The 11,173-nt window shown below is 39.9% G+C and overlaps 1 protein-coding gene across 1 annotated transcript in view; it reads right to left on the reverse strand.

The window, feature by feature from the left end:
• Positions 1-9,898, reverse strand: part of LOC136748533 (phosphoprotein associated with glycosphingolipid-enriched microdomains 1) — a 43,111-nt gene extending 33,213 nt beyond the window's left edge. The window contains exon 1 of the mRNA XM_066702374.1: positions 9,467-9,898. The gene's annotated coding sequence lies outside the window, so the exon portion shown is untranslated. The remainder of the gene's footprint in view (positions 1-9,466) is intronic.
• Between the last annotated feature and the right edge of the window lie 1,275 nt (positions 9,899-11,173).

An 11,173-nucleotide genomic window follows, 5' to 3' on the forward strand; every position in this document is an offset into this window, starting at 1 on the left:
GCAGCAGCAGAGGTACAGAAAGAGCAGCTCACCAGATAAGACACAGTCGATCTTTTTTTTTTTTTTTTCTTTCTTTCCATGAAACCCAACTACATTACCTCAGTGTGGTTTAAGGCAGGCCATGTGCGCACTGACTGAAAAGTAGGTTACGGAAAAAGACAGGGCCGTGTCTCTACTGCGTATCTCCCACATCCTTTCTTTTTAAGAGAAGAAATTATTCTCTACTGGCATTCATTTTTCATGAGGACATTTGTGCCTGGTTTGCAAGGAGAACATAAACTTCTGTTGAACTCGATTTCATAATAATAATTAACAAAAAATATCTGAATGAATATTCCTCAAGCTGCATTGGATTTCTGCATGACTGAATACAGTCATCCTTTAGTGTCAGAAAACTGTAGTGCAAGAATGAACAGAAATTCAATTTGTCAAGTGATATTTAACAATTTAACAACTGTAACTTGTTTTGTTCAAAAGTGGTAAATGTGGTAATTAATAATGCTTAAACAAAATACTCCGTGCCTGTCTGCATAACACCTGAGGTATATGGGTCTCGCTTGAAAAGTACAACACACATCCAGACTAAACCGTTTTTTAAACACTTGGAATGTAATAAAAATACAGCAGTGCCTGTGTTCAGTAAAAGTTACTCAAATATGCATTTTGAAATGTGTTGCCTTCAATTGCTCGACGTCTACATTGCCAAGGAATAAGATGAGTGCGTGTGTTCGTCTGTGCGCGCGTGGTTGCGTGGGTGTCTGTCTGTGCACGCAAGAGAGGAAATCACCAAAGCTGTTTACACTGACGATTCTTGTAACTGGCAGGTTGTGTCTATTCTGTTTGCAGCGCTGTCTTAGAAAAACATGTCTGAATACTCCTTCAGTTCTGATCCACAATTGAGACCTACACGAGTTGATGACAGACATTTTTTTTCTTTATAGGATCAATGGCCCATTGGATCTGTATAATGAGTTTTCAGAGACTTTACACCACACTGAGCACAGTATAAACTTAAGCTAAAGGGCATTAAGAAAAATGATGGGCTTTAATCCAGTTAAATAAACGATGCAGTTCATGACATCAACAGAGCTCAGCGACTCGGCGGTGACAGCATCACGGCTGATTCAAAGCAAGATTTAGCTGCCCTTGAAAGGCTAAACCTTCATTATGTTTGGAGCTAAGTTAAAAGAAATGATTTCACAGTGAGGAAAACCGTTTTAAAATGTCACTTTTCACACATGCACACACACAAATAGCTATACTGGTAAAAGTTGCAAAGGATCCCATTAGTTATTTTCAAAATTAACAATTCTCTACACATTAGTAAGGGGAAGCACAGAAAGATTTATATTCCTTCAAATATAAGTGTATCCGATGTTCACAAAAGATGGCTATCGATATTCAAATTCCATATCCCGTTTTCATTTTTTTCTTTGTGTGGATAAAACTACTATTGAATTATGCTCACTGTGGTTCGGTGTTAATTATTCATTTACACTTTGGCAATATTTGATCCGGGAGAGTCTTAAGTACCAGAATTAAAAAGATATAATCCCCAAGAACCCAAAGATTGTGAGAAACTGTCTCATTTTCCAGCTTGTTTGAGAGATATAATCTCCTCCTGACAATTTTCTCTTTACCTCACTAGAGATTACCTATGAAATGTTATTTGCTTTTATGTAGGCTGACAGAAAAAAGGAAAAAATTAAACTTCAAATAGAACAAAAAATCCCATGCAACCCTGTAATACAGTCCAATATAACAGCAGCAACTTCCAACTGGTTTTAAAACGTATAGGATTAAAAGAAAAATACTCACTTAATCCACGTATATTAATTGGATTCGTTGGACGTTTGCAGGTCTTGGGACATTTTTTAGGTTTATTTCACCAGCAGAGCTCTCTCATCAAAGTGAATCCGTAGTTTAAGTGTTAATCCCCTATGAAATTAGCACTGCAGTGAATGTTTTTCTGAAAAAATATGCAGTGAAGGCCTCGGAGACCTGGGGCCCAGTGCAGTCTTGGGACTCGCACAACATCCGTCCTCACACTTGGGGGTAGATTCTGTTTCACTTCCAAAAGCCTTGATCCTTTTGCATTCGTGTCAAAACAAATCCTGGGGACCCTAAGAATATGTTTTGGCAACATAATAAATACATCCGAGAAGAAATGTTGTTGGAATTATGAGAACTTTCTTTTAATCCCATTCCAAATATTGCTAATCCACAGTTACTGCTCGGGTAGATTCGGAAAAATGTGTTGTCTCTGCTGGGAATATCCTGTTGGGTTTTTTGTTGTCTTTTTGTGGATGTAAGGATGATGCTGTGGCATCATTTCCTCTTGGAATTTTACAGACATTAACTTGACATTCTATTAATTACATTGTCGGCAATCTTGATTTGTCCTGCTCAATTTAACACACTGTGCTAATCTTTTTTTTCATATTAATGATAAACATAATTTACATTCATTTTAAATCTTGACTATAAACAAAGGTTTTTGTTCTTAGAGGATATATTCTTCTACGGTCACTGATAGTTGTTAAATAATGGAAATTACAAATAAAAATAGAAAAAAATAACAGAGACCATTTTCTCTTACATTTGAAAATCAGAAGAATAGCACCAGTGTTAAATTGCAAATCATAACTAATTTGGATTTAATCTACTTTAATGTTAATGATGAACTGCAGGTTTGTAGTTATGGTTTACATTCTATATTGCAATTTCTCAATTTTTGGTTCATTAAGTGTCTATGATTGTAATTTATTTCAGATTAAATTTTGCTTTATGGCTGATGATGTGTAAGTGAATCTTTCTAAACAAAAACAACGACTAAAAACGAGTCAAATAACCAGTAAAAATAGCAACTTAGATGTGAAGGATCCCTCTAAAGTACTACTATCACATTTATATACAGTTTAAAGGACAAATACACTATATTTAATGCCAGGAATAATTATAACCACGGTGACATCCCCCTTGCTCTCATTCAAATAATCTAAACACATATTTTATAATTTCATCAACACATTTAAAATGACCAAACATTCCACTGAAACGAATTATCACTACTTGTTTTCTCTGCAGTATTATGACAGAGGACTGTTTTATACGTTACTATCTTTTAAGAATTTTAACCTCATTTCACTTCATAAGATAAGCATCAGCAGATAGTGATGACACACAATGTAAACCACAATACTCACACCCTAACTTCTACTGTCCTCTGTTTATAGATGGGAACACTGTATGTAAATCAAACCCCTCTGCTGAAAGACTTCCTAATTAAAGGATTGAAGGTCAGGACAAGGTTTTTTCCCCCAACCAAATCAAACATCTGTATGATAGCAGACAATCGGCTTGCAAAAATATCTATCTAATGGCAAAGCAAAACTCACTTAGCACCAACAACACAAAATGATGTGCGGTTCATCCAAATGAAGTCTCTCTGAACAAACAAAAAGACACTTTTAATTCTGTGTGAGGCAGCAAACGAGTTAGTCATATATCTTGATTATGAGCGAGCGGGATTAGACAGCTCCCTGTTGGATTCAAGCTGCCTTCATTATCAAGCAGTATAAAAATGAAGATCTACTTACAAGCCCAATCAATAAGACATCTGCCACTCCTTCTCTGAGCCCTGTTTACAGTGTCTGGTGTGCAGTACGCTCAAAGTGTGCAACACCAGACCCTTTCAACCTGTTTTTCATCCTTCCCTCTCCTGTAAGCAGGGGGAGGAGGGGGGGAGCTACTTGGGAAATGAAGAAAGCCTCGACAGAGATGGAAATTGAGCATCTAAAGCATTCTTGGCTGTGCTCTGTGATAGTCCCTGGCAAATTCAGCAGGATGACAACAAATGAAGGCTTTGTTCCTGGATTAAGCATTAAACTTCCCTCTTCAGGTCGGCCTAAGCCTTGACTGGAATCTAAGGGCTGAGGCTCATGAATGACTTAGAAGGTCAGCCGCAGGGAGAAGCGTGATCTGCCAGGGAGGGAGAGTTGCTCGGTTTTGATTTGATGGAACTGCTAGACGTGTAGGCCTCATTATGAGCCTGCTGCGATACATGCAACAGCTCTGCTTCCTTTCATTTACAACACAAAATAACTGTGGAGTATTATATGTAGTTTATTATAGCACATCTTTGGAGGCCTGTGTTTCAAATGAACTATTTTCCGTTGTGGGGAAGTAGAACCGTAATCCCACTCCCCCCCCACCAACGCTAACACAAACCAAGTGCTTGGTTCAATGATCCTGCATACCCACTTTGCCTTCATGACAGCTTTTAGTTTGTGGTCCACTGCACAACACATCTTAGCACCAGCAAACAGTTCTTTGAGGTAGTTTACCTTTGGAAGATCCCAAGTCGGGCAACTGGGAGAGATGGCTACAGACTGTACAAACATTATATTTTCTTCTGAAGAAAAATGGTTCTAGGAGAAGGTCTGATTATAAACTTCCTGATAACTCCTGATACCCAAAGATGGAAAATTGAAGTCTAGTTTACCACTGTGAAAAGTTACATCAACTCCAATTCTCGCTCAATATTTAAAAATATGTAATAACCTAACTTTAACACACACCAGTATCACATTCTAGCTCGGGTTTAGTGTAGGAGTTGTCTTTATTGGTGGCGATACATAGATAGTTTACAGGGCATGAGAAGTGCATACTACAGTCCTCTTCATCTATACACAACTGTACACAACAGCTTCATTAAAGGAAGCACATTAACCTTTATTGTTGGTTTTATTCTTCTTACACTCCCATATATCTTTTTCTGAACAGTATTTGCCACAGCTGCAACTTTTTTATTATTATTATCATTATTTGCAAATTGTGTGGTATGACTTTCATATTCAAACTTTCTAGCAGCCCTTCTGATGTTTGTTCACGTTTTGTATTATATATTATAATCCTACTATATATAATCGCGATACCCACTCTAGTGTGACCTTTTACACTTCGAAGACGACAGATCAAAGCAAAAAACACAAGTTTCTGTTCCCTGGGAAATAACATTTTGTGCATGGCCAGGTCAGGGGCGTGGGCGATAACAACAAACCAGAGTAGGCCTTTCTATATCAATCTTCTGAAAGCAGTACGCGTAGGTCACAACCCCATACGCAAACACAACATTTGAGGTCAAACGAGTCGAAAACGCAGCGAGATGGACTGTACCACCTACTGCAAAGAAATCAAAGTTCAAAAAGTGAACATGTTTGTTAACTATCTTCAGAACAATGTAATGAGCAGCGTGTAGGGAAGGCTATATTTTATGCATCTCTGTAGTTCTGCTCTGAATGGAGTTGTTTTTTTTGTTTGTTTTGTTCTGTTACACGACTGGTTTGAGCAATTCCGCTAAAATAGTGAATTTTGTGATGGGCTTTTAAATCCTTTGACTCAAGAGACCTTTTAGAAAGCGATTTGTGAAATGACCAGAAGAGCTTTCTCGTTTTATATGCTCCAAACCAAAAAAGCTGCCCATGTACCGCACAGTTGTTGAGCAGAGTAGGATAAATATCTACATCCAATGTATATAACATCACTTTTATTACCAACCTATAGAACCTCCATAGGCTATCCAGTCTTGTGAAAGTGTTGCTTGAAATTAGCAACCAGTTTTAATCAGAAATACAGTTTATAATGAGAGCTTCAGGCATGCTCTGAAGTAAAGTATTTCAGCGCAATCCACTTGATCTGTCTGCTGACATTGTTCATGTTTTTCTGTCTCCTTCTGTTTCTTCTCTCCTGAGCACCCAACCCACCTACACTTAATTAATGTGGAAGTGGGCTGTCTTCAAAGCTGAAACCCATCTCCACCGCTAGAAGATAAGATTTAGGTGTTCATTTATCACAGCCTCGCACCCTCCTCATACTTAATGTGAAAGCCTCCTTCCTTATTGACTGCCTGCCTGCCTGGTGCCGTCATTAATTATTGAGGTGGATTTTACAGTCATTGCATTTTGTGCCCAAAAAACTCCATCATAGCCTTTTCTATCTAATCGGAAGAGGCAAGCCAGCGCTGGTTTCTCATACAGGATACATCTGCTTCTGTCCTCTGTAACTTACTGCTTAAGACTAACACTTAAGATCTGAATCTATTCGCTATTATTAGTGATTTAGTCTCTCTCTCTCTCTCTCTCTCATATATATATATATATATATATATATATATATATATATATATATATATATATATATATATATACACTCACCTAAAGGATTATTAGGAACACCATACTAATACTGTGTTTGACCCCCTTTCGCCTTCAGAACTGCCTTAATTCTACGTGGCATTGATTCAACAAGGTGCTGAAAGCATTCTTTAGAAATGTTGGCCCATATTGATAGGATAGCATCTTGCAGTTGATGGAGATTTGTGGGATGCACATCCAGGGCACGAAGCTCCCGTTCCACCACATCCCAAAGATGCTCTATTGGGTTGAGATCTGGTGACTGTGGGGGCCAGTTTAGTACAGTGAACTCATTGTCATGTTCAAGAAACCAATTTGAAATGATTCGACCTTTGTGACATGGTGCATTATCCTGCTGGAAGTAGCCATCAGAGGATGGGTACATGGTGTTCATAAAGGGATGGACATGGTCAGAAACAATGCTCAGGTAGGCCGTGGCATTTAAACGATGCCCAATTGGCACTAAGGGGCCTAAAGTGTGCCAAGAAAACATCCCCCACACCATTACACCACCACCACCAGCCTGCACAGTGGTAACAAGGCATGATGGATCCATGTTCTCATTCTGTTTACGCCAAATTCTGACTCTACCATCTGAATGTCTCAACAGAAATCAAGACTCATTAGACCAGGCAACATTTTTCCCGTCTTCAACTGTCCAATTTTGGTGAGCTTGTGCAAATTGTAGCCTCTTTTTCCTATTTGTAGTGGAGATGAGTGGTACCCGGTGGGGTCTTCTGCTGTTGTAGCCCATCCGCCTCAAGGTTGTACGTGTTGTGGCTTCACAAATGCTTTGCTGCATACCTCGGTTGTAACGAGTGGTTATTTCAGTCAAAGTTGCTCTTCTATCAGCTTGAATCAGTCGGCCCATTCTCCTCTGACCTCTAGCATCAACAAGGCATTTTCGCCCACAGGACTGCTGCATACTGGATGTTTTTCCCTTTTCACACCATTCTTTGTAAACCCTAGAAATGGTTGTGCGTGAAAATCCCAGTAACTGAGCAGATTGTGAAATACTCAGACCGGCCCGTCTGGCACCAACAACCATGCCACGCTCAAAATTGCTTAAATCACCTTTCTTTCCCATTCAGACATTCAGTTTGGAGTTCAGGAGATTGTCTTGACCAGGACCACACCCCTAAATGCATTGAAGCAACTGCCATGTGATTGGTTGATTAGATAATTGCATTAATGAGAAATTGAACAGGTGTTCCTAATAATCCTTTAGGTGAGTGTATATATATATATATATATTTATTTATTTTTTGCCATGATTTCAGATGCACACAATGGCTTCTGATACTTTGATCACAGTAGTTTTAATAAAAAATTATCTGTATCCAAGAACCACTATAGTATTTTAGACTGTGTCTGGGATGGAAAATGCTGTTAAATAATGAAGGCCTGCCTATAACACACACTAATCAAGCTATAGTTAATGAATATGCAAAATGAAATTGAACAATGTCAAAGTACACAATTCTCTGATCCTGCTAAATGTAAAGCAGTTCATATATACACATGTAGACGGAGAGGGTGTGTTGAATGGAATACAACAAATCTTTTTTTACATATCTAACGCAGATGTATTTGGCTGACATGGGCAACCATTGACAAAAAGAAAGTGAGAAGGAAAGCAAGATGATCAGGAATACACTTTTCGGTGGCTGAAGGAATCGTGGGAGGTGTACTATTTTCTGGCTTGCGATGTGTTGATTGTTGCAGATACGTGGAGGATATGTGTAAATTAACTGTGACTGCTGTTATTTTACACGGCCCCTTTCGCAATGAGATCAGTGATCTCGTGGGCTTTACCCTGCAGAAATAAACACGCTGCACGGAGCCGAAGTGAAAGCTGCAATGCCACTTGCAGGTCTGTATCTGTGTTCAAAGGCCTGAGCTGGAGGCAAGCTACCACCTACCCCCTCTGACTGATGGGCACCATTAAATTGGATTCCATTCATCTAAATTTATCTAGCCAAGGTGCTTAGGCACTTTTTTGCACTTCTGATAATTTTGTGCCAGTACTACCAGCACCATGATGAAGAATAATTATGAATATATATAGATATACATGTATGTATGTATGTAAAAAAAGAAAAACAAAACTGCTTAATATTGAACTCTGAAAAAATAACTTTCCCCTAAAAAATATATATGTATAAGTAGTTATACTGATATGCGTTTTCCAAATCCCCTTACATTTCTTTGGAGAATCTTAAGAAGCCCCCCACACACCTCCAAGCAGCCCAGACGTTTTAGTAAAAAGACTGCAATATTTTGCTCTTCTGAGTTAAATAAAGCATACGTTTTGATCAAAATTAATGTATTGGCATCAGTCAATGCCAGATTTTACCTCATAGGCAAAATGTGTACATTTAATTATTTATAGTACCATTTTAGACCTATTGTAATGAGACAAAGGGAAGGTAAAGTAACCATTCAACCGATTCTAACACATAATAAATAAATAACAAAATAGATACTTAAAATCAACAAACAAATACATATGCTTCACCGACTGACACATCCAGGCATGGGTTGAGACACATGTGGCATGGATGTCCAGCCCTAAAACAGCCTATAACCGGTAACTAAACAGCAGGTCTTTTTTCTCTCTCTCAAAGAACCGATTCTGATTACATATTAGCAACTCGTTATACTCTTGGGTTTTATCATCAAAGCCCAGAAAAAATCCTGTCAAGATCAAAGTAAAAAAAAGAAAAAAAGAAAAGATGCACTGTTCTTAATTGAGCTTCACTAATGTAACACATAGTGGGGTTTTTACCTCTTGGTTGACTTTTCTTTTAAAATTGGACACAATGTAGCATGACAATTAATGGCAAAAATGTGCCCTTGGTGGGGAGAGGGGTGGGGGGTGGCGATATTGATCGCAATAACTCACATTATTTGCATTTCTATCGACAGAAACCCTGAAAGACACCCTTTCCCAGCCTGTAATTATGCCTAATTACTCCGATGAGCCGCCTCATTAATTAATTAGCCTTAATGTCGGTTTGTGCACTGTAGCTCTCGGTGTAACACGTGTAGGCAAATGCACGGAGCAGGCAGGGCAAAGGAAGAAAGCAAAGCAAAGCAAGTGCATCGATCTGCAATAACGCCGCGTTTTGACACAAGATGGATCGAGCAGGTAAACGCAACCCCCATGCCAAACTTTCAGCCAACCTCCCCTGCCAGGACGAGCCTAATTTCCACACAGTGCAGCCCAGCAAAGAGAGGACAACAGGCTGAGATGTGCGCCGCATACTCACTCCGCTGCTCAGAGGTCCCCCAAGTGCGATGGCACACACGGCATCCCTTGTTCATTTGCAGCTCAGACTGCAGAAGCCGCTGCTCCGTTATAACCATGCAGACATAAGTTGGCCACCTTTGATTTCTGGGAGCAAACGTGCAGGCAGCATCGCACTATTTTGTTGTCTCCCCACCTGCCCCCCTGCTTCAATCGACGGCAGCTCATCTATTTGCGTTGGTGCCTGATGTGCGAGCGTGAGATTTGCCTCTTGGTTGCACCAGCTTGCTCCATCTGCGCTCAGCTGCTCGGCTCAGCAGGACCATGTGACGGGTGGAGAGACACCATTCAAGCCTGTGTACAGTTTCCTTGTAGCGCCCCTTGCTGGTCGCTTTGCAAACGTGCATCAGTAAACAAACAAACAAACAAACAAACAAACAAACGAACAAACACATCATAGCTATACTTATTTGTATAGGTTTTTCTATGCCCATTCATCAGTATCATCCCCACCTGCTGCTGGAAAGTGAGTCTGTCTTTATGGAGATGGGTTTGGTTGAGCCAGTGCATACTGTTTTGAAAGTGAGCTGCTTTGGCCTTTTGTCTTTGAAAGGTGTCAAATTGTGCGTCACTCAATGATGTGCAATGTGTGTCGTCTGCAAACGCACCAGAGCCAGCCATACCACGGTTTGAGTCACAAATCCCCATGCGAACAGTTTAGTGCGTGCATTGGCAAGGGCAGTCATAAGCAACAGACCATTTGTGATGCATGTATTGTAATAGCAGCTGCAGTCCATCTGACACACTGGCCTAGTGATGAGTGGAGTCATATTTACACTGCTTGTTTAGACTGGCTATTTATAGGAGTGTTTCCATTGCGGTAAGCCGTGCAGCTATCTCCTCTATCTACTATGTCAGCACCTTGCAGTCACTATGCACATACATTTAGGAGTTAGAAAATGTCCGTGAATCCATACCGTTTTCTCTGTTCCTTTTGACGTTTGCACCTTCTCCATCCTGTTTTCATGGGACCTCCGTACAGCGCCTTTCGGAAGAGCCGCTAAGGGAGGGACATCTTGAGTATCCGCATGATGTGTGGTATCTGCAACAGGAACACAGGAGCCTATATGTGCGTTTCTTTCAATGTCCACGCCTGGCACCGTAATGTATAATGCAGACCTACCCAATGCTGTGACTCCGCTGTCAGTACGAATAAGAGGTAATGAAGTGAGAAGATCCTTCAGGGTAAATGGTTCAGGCACCTCACAGGCCTGAGAGCAATCCCACCTCAAAGCCCCACTGCCTTCCCTTTGGGACCATAAACTGAGGAGGTGCTGAAAGACATCTTTGATATGGGGGCTCTGCTGCCTGGTCCTCCGCCTTGCACCACCTCCCTGACCTTTCAGTATTCATTGTCAGCTGAATGCCAATCGAAGAGCCAGGGTACTAAAAATACTGCTGTATTATAAATTGTTTATGCAGCAGGGCAGTTTGCTCATGAATTTTTATTTCAGATATGAATGCTGGTTTATTACTTGTCTCTGTCATTATTTTGTATTATGTCTACCATATTTAATTCATGTCAGTTTGAGGTAGGGGGTGGGGATGAATATAGCATCATTCATTCTTATAGCAATGTAAAATGTAAATATTCCATATTTATACACTTTAAATGATATCTGTCTTCAGAGAAGGATCTGTATGTATTTCAGAATGACTTGGCATTTTC

The sequence above is a fragment of the Amia ocellicauda genome, chromosome 4 (genome assembly GCF_036373705.1).
Source record: "Amia ocellicauda isolate fAmiCal2 chromosome 4, fAmiCal2.hap1, whole genome shotgun sequence".
In the NCBI taxonomy this organism is placed as follows: Eukaryota; Metazoa; Chordata; class Actinopteri; order Amiiformes; family Amiidae; genus Amia; species Amia ocellicauda.